Here is an 8,420-nt window from a genome sequence, read left to right as displayed (position 1 = left end):
AAATGTAATTTTTTTATTAAATGAAGGTTACATTAAATGCAGATTATAATATTTAATAATCTCTCATTTAAAATTTAAATTAAACCAAAATATACTCGCGATTGCAAACCTGCATAAAACCACAACGAATTGACCAAAGAAACTGAAGTTTCACGTACACTCTTTTGCATAATTACTATTTGTATATTGATCTCTGTCATAATATTAATAAATTATAAGTTCAGTGAAAAAATTGAGCTATACTTTTGTAAAAAATCAGTTTTCTCTTCCTTCACCACTTATGTAGTTTTGTAGATTGGATATACGCGGTATTGCTTTCGCAACGACGATATATATACCTATGTACAATACATATATACCTGTTACGCAAGAATTAATCTCCGTTCCTTTTGTTGTTGGTTCTACATTTCTTTTGGAAATAAGACCATCCCGTCTAAGTTTCAATAATACACTGTGGTACTTAGCATACAGAGATCCACCTGGCTTTTTTCCTTTCTTATGAATGTAATATATATCCTGTATAAATGAAATCGAGGTTAGAAAACTTTTTTTTAATAAAAATTTTAGGTTGTGATCAGACTTTAGATTCACTCGTAAATAAATCCACAATTTTATTGGCGAAAGCTTCAAATGTTTTAGGGTTTGGATGTACTTCAGCAGAAATAAAATAATTTGCAACTGTTGCAGCTAGAAGTTTCCTATACTTTGGAGTGAGACACTTTTTTTGCGCATAGTATTTCAGGATTTGTGATCCACCCGCCGACTTACTGAGTATTGCTTCAAAAGATTCCTTATATGAAGTACAGAAATGTATATTTAAAATAAATAAATAACTAAAGTAAAAGTAATAAAAAAACATTTACCTCGCCACGATATTCATTTGCCAATAAAGCGCATGCCTCAGTGTGAATGGCTTGTGTTTTTATTCCCTAGTGAAGTAAAACGAAGATTATGAATTTTTGCATGCATATCTGTATGTGTGTATATGCACAAAATAACAAAATACCTGTTGCGCTTGCCAATTGAGCAGATTATGCTCAAAAATTACCCTTGGTCCAAACTGCGATGTGTCGATCAATGTATCCAAATGGCTTGGGTTTAGGAGTTTCAATGATTCCTTAGTTAGGCCGCTTTCTATAATTGAAATGATTAGCAATAACTAAAATGAGCAAAACAAAATATCCATAAACTTACCAATAAACACGTTCAAAAACGGTTTGCCTTCCAACTCAATTAAAATTTCTATTAATTCATTCATTGCACGACAAAATATATAATCACGAATAAAAAAACAATCAACTACGTATGTTCGTAAAAGCAATGAGCATTCGATAAGATAATTGTAAGTAAAGTAAAAAATAACAAAGAAGAATTTAACATCAAAATGAGGACTACGGGTTTATGTTTCAAACACATTTATAGTCATTTAAAAGAAAAAAATACTCAAAAGCGATAAAATTTAATGAATTTGGAAGAGTTCAAAATAAAGAATGGTTTTCTTTATTTTAGGGAGGGAATTTTTTCTGAGTGCAATATTTCAAATTCCATTTAAGACTGAGAGATTGGATTTAAAGGATAGGAAGGTACAGGGAGAGTAGCAATTCATTGCTACTTAGCAAACTTCCCAGATTTTTTATGAATCTTAGCAGTTTGTCAGGGGAAAGGGAATGGGGCTCATTGTCCGCCGAGGAGCGACCGCTATTAGAAACCACTTTTTCTATCACTAGTATTTCGTGTCCGGGGACTAGAACTTGCGCACTTCCGTATGGTAATCGCGCATCAACCCATTTGGCTATGGGGATCGCCATACTTTGCCCTAAAATTGACTCTCGTACAATTGGACAATCCAAGGACACTCCGCAGTTTGCCAATTCATCAGCCAGTTTGTCGCCTTGAGTGCCGCAGTACACAGGTGCTCAGGTATAAATAAGCTCAAGCTCATTCCGCATTACAACAGAGTTTAGCCTTAACGTATGATATATTCCTGAACAAGTTTTGAAGAGTTGCTAGCGGTTTCTAAAGATTTTAAAGTAGCTTGGCTGTCACCGCAGACCCCTCACAATGTGTTTAAAGCAGGCCTTCCTTTGCCCAATAAGAAAAACAAAGCACTTTAAAGGGTTCAACTCATTAATATTTCCAATGCTGGATGGTTTCGTGTATAGAAGTCCACGCAATTGTGGAAAGTATCTGATTGCCATTCCCTTGGGAGTGGCCAGGACGTTTATTGTGCATACGATCCAAGAGCTCACAACATCCGGGCTTAGCCAAAGTATCCTCCAGGTAGCGTCCGATTGTTTTTACGTGGGTACCCACCGGTGACGGCCCGACACCACGGTGGTCAAAAGCACAAAGGATCAAAACAATGCGTTGATCAGCGCCCCAAAAATGCAAAAAGCACTTAAGGTACCAATTAGTAGTATGGAATGGACACACTAACCACCTTGGTAGGGTTCGAGGTCTATCTAACCCTCTGCCGTACTATGGGACCGGCACCCGGTTGCAGTGCAACTCCACATCGAGCCAAAAAGCTCTACCCGCATTTGGCTGTTAAACCACAGCCACCACGATACTCCCCGAAGGGCCTACCTCAAGAACAGGTCGGAGCAAACTCCGAGGGCCCCTGTTCCCCGTGGTACCAGGTTTAAGTCTCCGGCCAGACCTCGTAGCCGAGACTACTACCAGTTGAGCTTCCATACAGCTCTGGACTGGTGACCATTCCCCACGCCTAAAAACCCAATCCCACATATTGCCCTAACATTTCGACATTCCGACAGCTGGCAATCACACCACTCACATCAGACCGTCCATCAGTCCAACTAATCCCCACACCCGCAAGATCCCTAATGTCTGAGTACATCGGGCATTCACAGAGGACGTGCACCCAGTCCTCTCTTGCCAACCCACAAACACATTCCTCACTTGTTGACAAGCGCCTCTCATGCAAATACGCATTAAGAGGCCCATGTCCTGTAAGGAGCAATCCTAGGCTGAGGGAAAATCCGAAATCAGGATTTCCCCGACAAAGGAAACATCCCGAATGTACTCATACGTCACGCGACCTTTGGAACTATTGTCCCATCCTCCAGGTAGCATCCGAACAAGCGTTAGAGAGCGAACTAATATGCTTGCGCGCTGCGTTTGGGACCCCGGCTGGTTAATATCCTTGAAAGTTAAGGCTGACAGCACTGTCATTCAAAAGACGCGAGACAGTTGCCATGTAATGCAGCGCAAATTCGATGTTGCATTTGTTGTGGGAGAGAGACTTCGTAGCCAAGTACTGTCGTTCACTCCGGTGAGCGAGCGTCTCGCAATAATCCACATCAAAGCGAGATTTTTCAACATCTCGCTCATTTGCTCACACGCTCCGACGGAAGAGAAGGACGATGCGACCAAAGATTACTTCTATCAGCGCCTACAACGTTTTTATGAGAGCTGCCTCCACCACGATATAAAATCGTGCTTGGCGACTTCAATGCCAGCGTGGGCAAGGAGGGAATTTTTGGTTCCCCAGTCCGCTCAGTGAAACATACGGTAACGAACAGAGGTCGATCGACTTCGCCGGGTCTCGAAACATGGTAGTCTGCAGCGCCAAATTCCAGCATAAAAAGATGCACCAAGGTGCGTGGCTGTCTCCTGATCGAAAAACGCGAAACCAGATCGCTCATGTTGTGATAGATGGAAGGTGCGCTTCTAGTGTTTTAGATGTGCGTACGATCCGGGGACTCCGGATCACACATCCTAACACACACATCCTCCTAACAATCCCATCAGCACCTCTCCCCGCCCTCTACTTTCACACCATCGGTTTTCTCTTTCACCTTACATCGTTCACAATGGCATCACAAACGACGAATCCGTTTATCTTCGTCCAAGTGTGCCCATTCCTTGGGTAACCATTCTAACCTAACCTAACTGGGTACCCAAAATCGACTCGGTCCATTACTTTATATAATACTTCATTAGAAACCAAAAAATTTCAAATTCTCTGTTCAATTAAGTTTCACACAGCAACCCAGAAAAAAATTACTTTAAAATTATTTGCATTTAATTCAGTATTTCAAGGTACTTTTTGAACAGAAGGTACTACAACAACTACTATTTGCATGTAGGGAAGTATGGAATGTATATCTTATCAGAACCTCATGTAACTGTAACTGTTCACTATCACACATACACACAGATATGCAGAAACACGTTTCGGTGTGTCGGTAAGTGCGTTGATTTGTCGTGTTGATAGTTGACTTCCTTCCTTCCATGCGCTCATTAGCTTTGATGTGCAATTCTCAGAACTAATCTGTAATTTCCGTTTTCTATAACATTTGCCACAGCTCAATTCGTAAAAGCACCACAGCAAATAGCCAGTCAGATAAGGACAAAGTTGTAAATGTCGATGTCATCACCAACCCTGGCTATAAAGATAACAACGGTGAGCAACCTAAAACATCAACAGCACACTCGAGTATCAATGGCATTGGCAGCTGCAACTATTTCTGCTTGAGCAATGCAACATAGTGGCAACAGATTTGCATACGCCAGCGCAAATGTATCGCTTACAACGGCAATGAAACATCCATTCGCAATCGTTGTATTTGCTTACTGAATTGCATGTAAAAATAAATTTCCATATCTACATAGACACATATGCTTGTGTGTAGGTGCATACATGTGTGTGTGTGTATGTACATAAATTTAACAACCTACTGTAAACAACCTTGGAGACTGAGGATTACGCAAAGCGGGAAAGCTTAAAGACTCGTGAAGAGTGAGTGACTATAACGGGAAACAGTGGCAGCAGTAATGCCACTTGGATTGTCATAAATTTATGTACTTTCAGGCTATCAGTGTGTTAGGGATATCGTTCATACAATACCAGGGCTCGTCCCGAAATTTACATATCATTATGAATACTTATTTATTCTATGATGCTTCACAAAACAAGTACCTCGGTTCCTGTTCTCCAAGAAATCTACTTGGCGTGTATTGCTTTTAATCACATTTCCGCCAACCGGAAGAAAACGAGGGTTATTTTCATGCCCAAGGCAGGGAGGAGGTCATGACTCGGCCAAGGACTTTAGACCTATAAGTGTAACCTCATTTATCCTAAAAGTTTTTGAAAAATTCATTGATTATCATATCCGAGAGCACATCAAATCCAAATTATCTCCAGCGCAACATGCTTAACTGAAAGGGAAATCCACGGAATCAGCCTTACACGATGTCGTAGGGACTGTGGAAACATCTCTGGAAGGCAAATGATTCACTTTGGTGGCCTTCATAGATAGAGAAGGTGCTTTTAATAGCATCAGGGCGGTGTCAATTATCACTGCGTTAGATAGACTAGAGCTGGTAAGACCTATCTGTCTCTGGATCTCGTCCCTGCTTGGGAGTTAATGTGGTCACAAGAGGGGCTAAAGTCATTAGATTCGTTCACAGGGATACGCCGCAGGGTGGTGTCCTCTCGCCCCTACTTTGGCTAGTTGCTATTGACGAAGTTCTGATAATGCTAAATAAGGGTGGTGCATAGCATACTCCGATGACTTGGTCCTGATGGTATCGAGACCGTTTCCCTTAGTCAAGGCTGAGATTTTGGAAAGGTCACTGGCTATACTCAATCGCTGGGCTGCCACTTGCGGCCTCCAAGTCAACTCTGCCAAAACGGAGCTGGTGCTATTTACCAGAAAATATAAACTTCCACTCTTTCGACTTCCTAAATTAAACAACCACGTTCTCCCGCTCTCATCGGAAGTTAGGTAGCTTGGAAATGAAATTGCAGATGAGCTTGCCAGGAAGGGGACTGAATTGGTGTCAGAGACCTTCTACGCGGTCATCGGCATCCCCCTGACAGTTTTTAAAGGGGAACTGCACAAATTACTTCTCAGGAGAGCAGGGAAAATATGGAGCTCCATTTCTTCATGTGCTATTTTGAAAACCCTTTGGCCCCAATACGATATACGAAGAACTCAGGAAGCCCTTTGGACTCCTCGACACTCAATTTCCAAAATCGTAGCTGTGTTTACTGATCACTGGACGATCGGCACACACGCGGAAAAGCTAGGGTTGACATTTAACCCCCATTGCAGAAGCTGTGGGGATCTTTTAGAGAAGGAGACTGTAGAGCATTTTCCCTGTGTGTGGCAGCCAGACGACTAAGGTCACTGGGCGCTCCTTTCTTCGACAGCCTGGGGCAGCGCGCCAACCTAAATCCCATCAATCTTCTCCATTATATCAACAGCTCTGGCTGGCTGTAGATATCTACCTGTTGGAGATCTCATAATGGTATCAAAACAGCGCTTTAGTGCTACTTGAGGAGTGCCAGATCGACACTTCAACCATTTCACCTACCTACCTATTTATTCTGAAATCAACAAATAATTGTTCTTGCTGAAAATATCGTTATTAGAAACTTTAGTTAAGTTACAGTTCATCAGATTTAAGCATAGTGCACCAGATTAGATTAGAGTATACGATTCATCCCTACTCAGAACATCGCACTTCCACAGCGTTAGTCTAATTCTAAAAAACGCCGAATAGCTACAGAGAAAATGCTCTGCAGTATCCTCATTCTCACGGAACCATAGGCATTTTGGGACGTCAACGATTCCCATGGTAGCCATATGCTGACCACAAGCGTTATGCCCTGTGATTACACCTACCTCTTTCATAAAACACTTCGCTACGCTGCAGGAGCCAAACTGAGATCAACGTATTCTATGAGTAGACCTCATGAAGTCATCAATCCGTAGTTGGATCGATGCAGAATTGACACCTTGGCCTGCTTCCATACTTACGTATCGGTATGATAGACGTTTTTTTGTTTTTCAATAGTACAGTTACCAGGAGCCAGTGATTTATTAGAGATTATTGGTAACGGTTTGGTTAACGAGCTCCAGGAGTTGGACCGCTTTTCAAGGCCCCCTAGTACATCATTAAATGAGAGCCTTTAAAACTCCGTGAGTTGAACAGAACGAAAGAAATCTGCAAAAAGGATACTAATTTTTTGTATGTCCGACAATGATTCCCCAAATAATGTATTTTATCTGGGACTCGGGTGGTTCTACTTTTACCGCTTATAAACGTATCCGAGTGAGTAGGGATGTGACTACCATGCGGGAGTGCGTAGGTTCGAATTTCCGTGCATGAAACAGCCAAATGATAGTAAAAGTTGTTTCTGATAGCGTTCGTTCGCGAGGAAGGTTCCATGTGTAGAAGTCCACGCAAGTGGCGAAAGTTACTGATCGCCATTCACTTGGGAGTGACCAGGACGATTCTTCTGCATATGGTTCAAGCAGCTCACAACGTCCGTGATTAGCCCACGTATCCTCTGGGTAGCTTCCGAACACGTGTTCGGGAGTGAGCTAACGTGAGAAGGCGAATCATTCCAAGATAAATGGTTGTGCGCTGCGTTTGTGACCCGTCACTTAAAAACATCAGTTAAAAAGCTAGAGAGAGTTCATTGGAATCATTGGGGCGCTTCGAACTACTCCTACCCTGGCGCTTAATGTAATTTTAAATGTGGTAGCTATAGACATCGCAGGCAGAATTGCCGTTGCATGTGCCACAATCAGACTGAGGGGCTTGGGCTATAAACTCAATCTCACATATGGTCACTCAAGCATCCTCAGAAACTTTGAGTTCATGCCCTCGTCGACGGATCAGTGTGTGCCCCCGCTTAGTCCAAGCGGAACTTTCTCCAGCAACATTCCACCAAGGGAGGAGTGGACCGGGGGCAACACTTGGGGACAGGGCCTAGTTAACCTGTTCACGGATGGCTCGAAACTGGACGGTAGGGTTGGAGGTGGAGTATTCTGCAAAGAGCTCCCCATCAAACTCAAATTCGGGCTACCGGATCACTGCAGTGTATTCCAAGCAGAGTTGGCCGCAGTTAAAGAAGCAGCTGACTGGCTACTTACTTGCGTAATAACTGTTAAGAAGGTAAATATTTACTCCGATAGCCAAGCAGCAATCAGTGCCCTAGGCTCTATGATGGTGCATTCGAAAATGGTCAGGGAATGCCTGATCTCTCTCTCGATTGCATCAGAATTCTTCGACTTAAAGACAATTTGGGTACCTGGTACTGTAACATTACTGGAAACTGCTAAGCCGACGAGCTGGCCAGACAAGGGACCTGTGAGGTAGTGTGCCCGCGAAAGGAGAGGATCGGGATCCCTTTGGCAACCTGTGCTCTACTCCTGGAAGGATGGGATTTGCACCAACTCAGCGAGCGCTGGGCAAGTACACGAACGTGTAAGGTCGCGAAGTCCTTCTGGCCACTTTTGGATAGGAGGCGTTCGAGGGATATTCTAAAGATGACAAAATCTCATCTCTCAAATTTCGTGGGCATCCTCACGGGGCGCTGCCCGCGGGGTATTCATGCAGTGGGAGTCGCAATTACTTCGAGTCCTTTTTGCGTCAGCTGTATG

General features: G+C 42.9%; 1 long non-coding RNA gene across 1 annotated transcript; it reads right to left on the bottom strand.

Moving 5' to 3' along the window:
- Nucleotides 1-425: 425 nt before the first annotated feature.
- LOC129239544 (uncharacterized) lies at nt 426-1,092 on the bottom strand. The gene is made up of 4 exons (XR_008581859.1): nt 1,007-1,092; nt 864-929; nt 581-790; nt 426-516 (listed from the first exon to the last, which is right to left on the bottom strand). It is a non-coding gene; the product is annotated as an uncharacterized LOC129239544 (long non-coding RNA).
- Nucleotides 1,093-8,420: the final 7,328 nt, after the last annotated feature.

The sequence above is a fragment of the Anastrepha obliqua genome, chromosome 2 (assembly GCF_027943255.1).
Source record: "Anastrepha obliqua isolate idAnaObli1 chromosome 2, idAnaObli1_1.0, whole genome shotgun sequence".
In the NCBI taxonomy this organism is placed as follows: Eukaryota; Metazoa; Arthropoda; class Insecta; order Diptera; family Tephritidae; genus Anastrepha; species Anastrepha obliqua.
The sequence above is the reverse complement of the archived record's forward strand: the minus strand, read 5'-3'. Positions and strand labels throughout refer to the sequence as shown.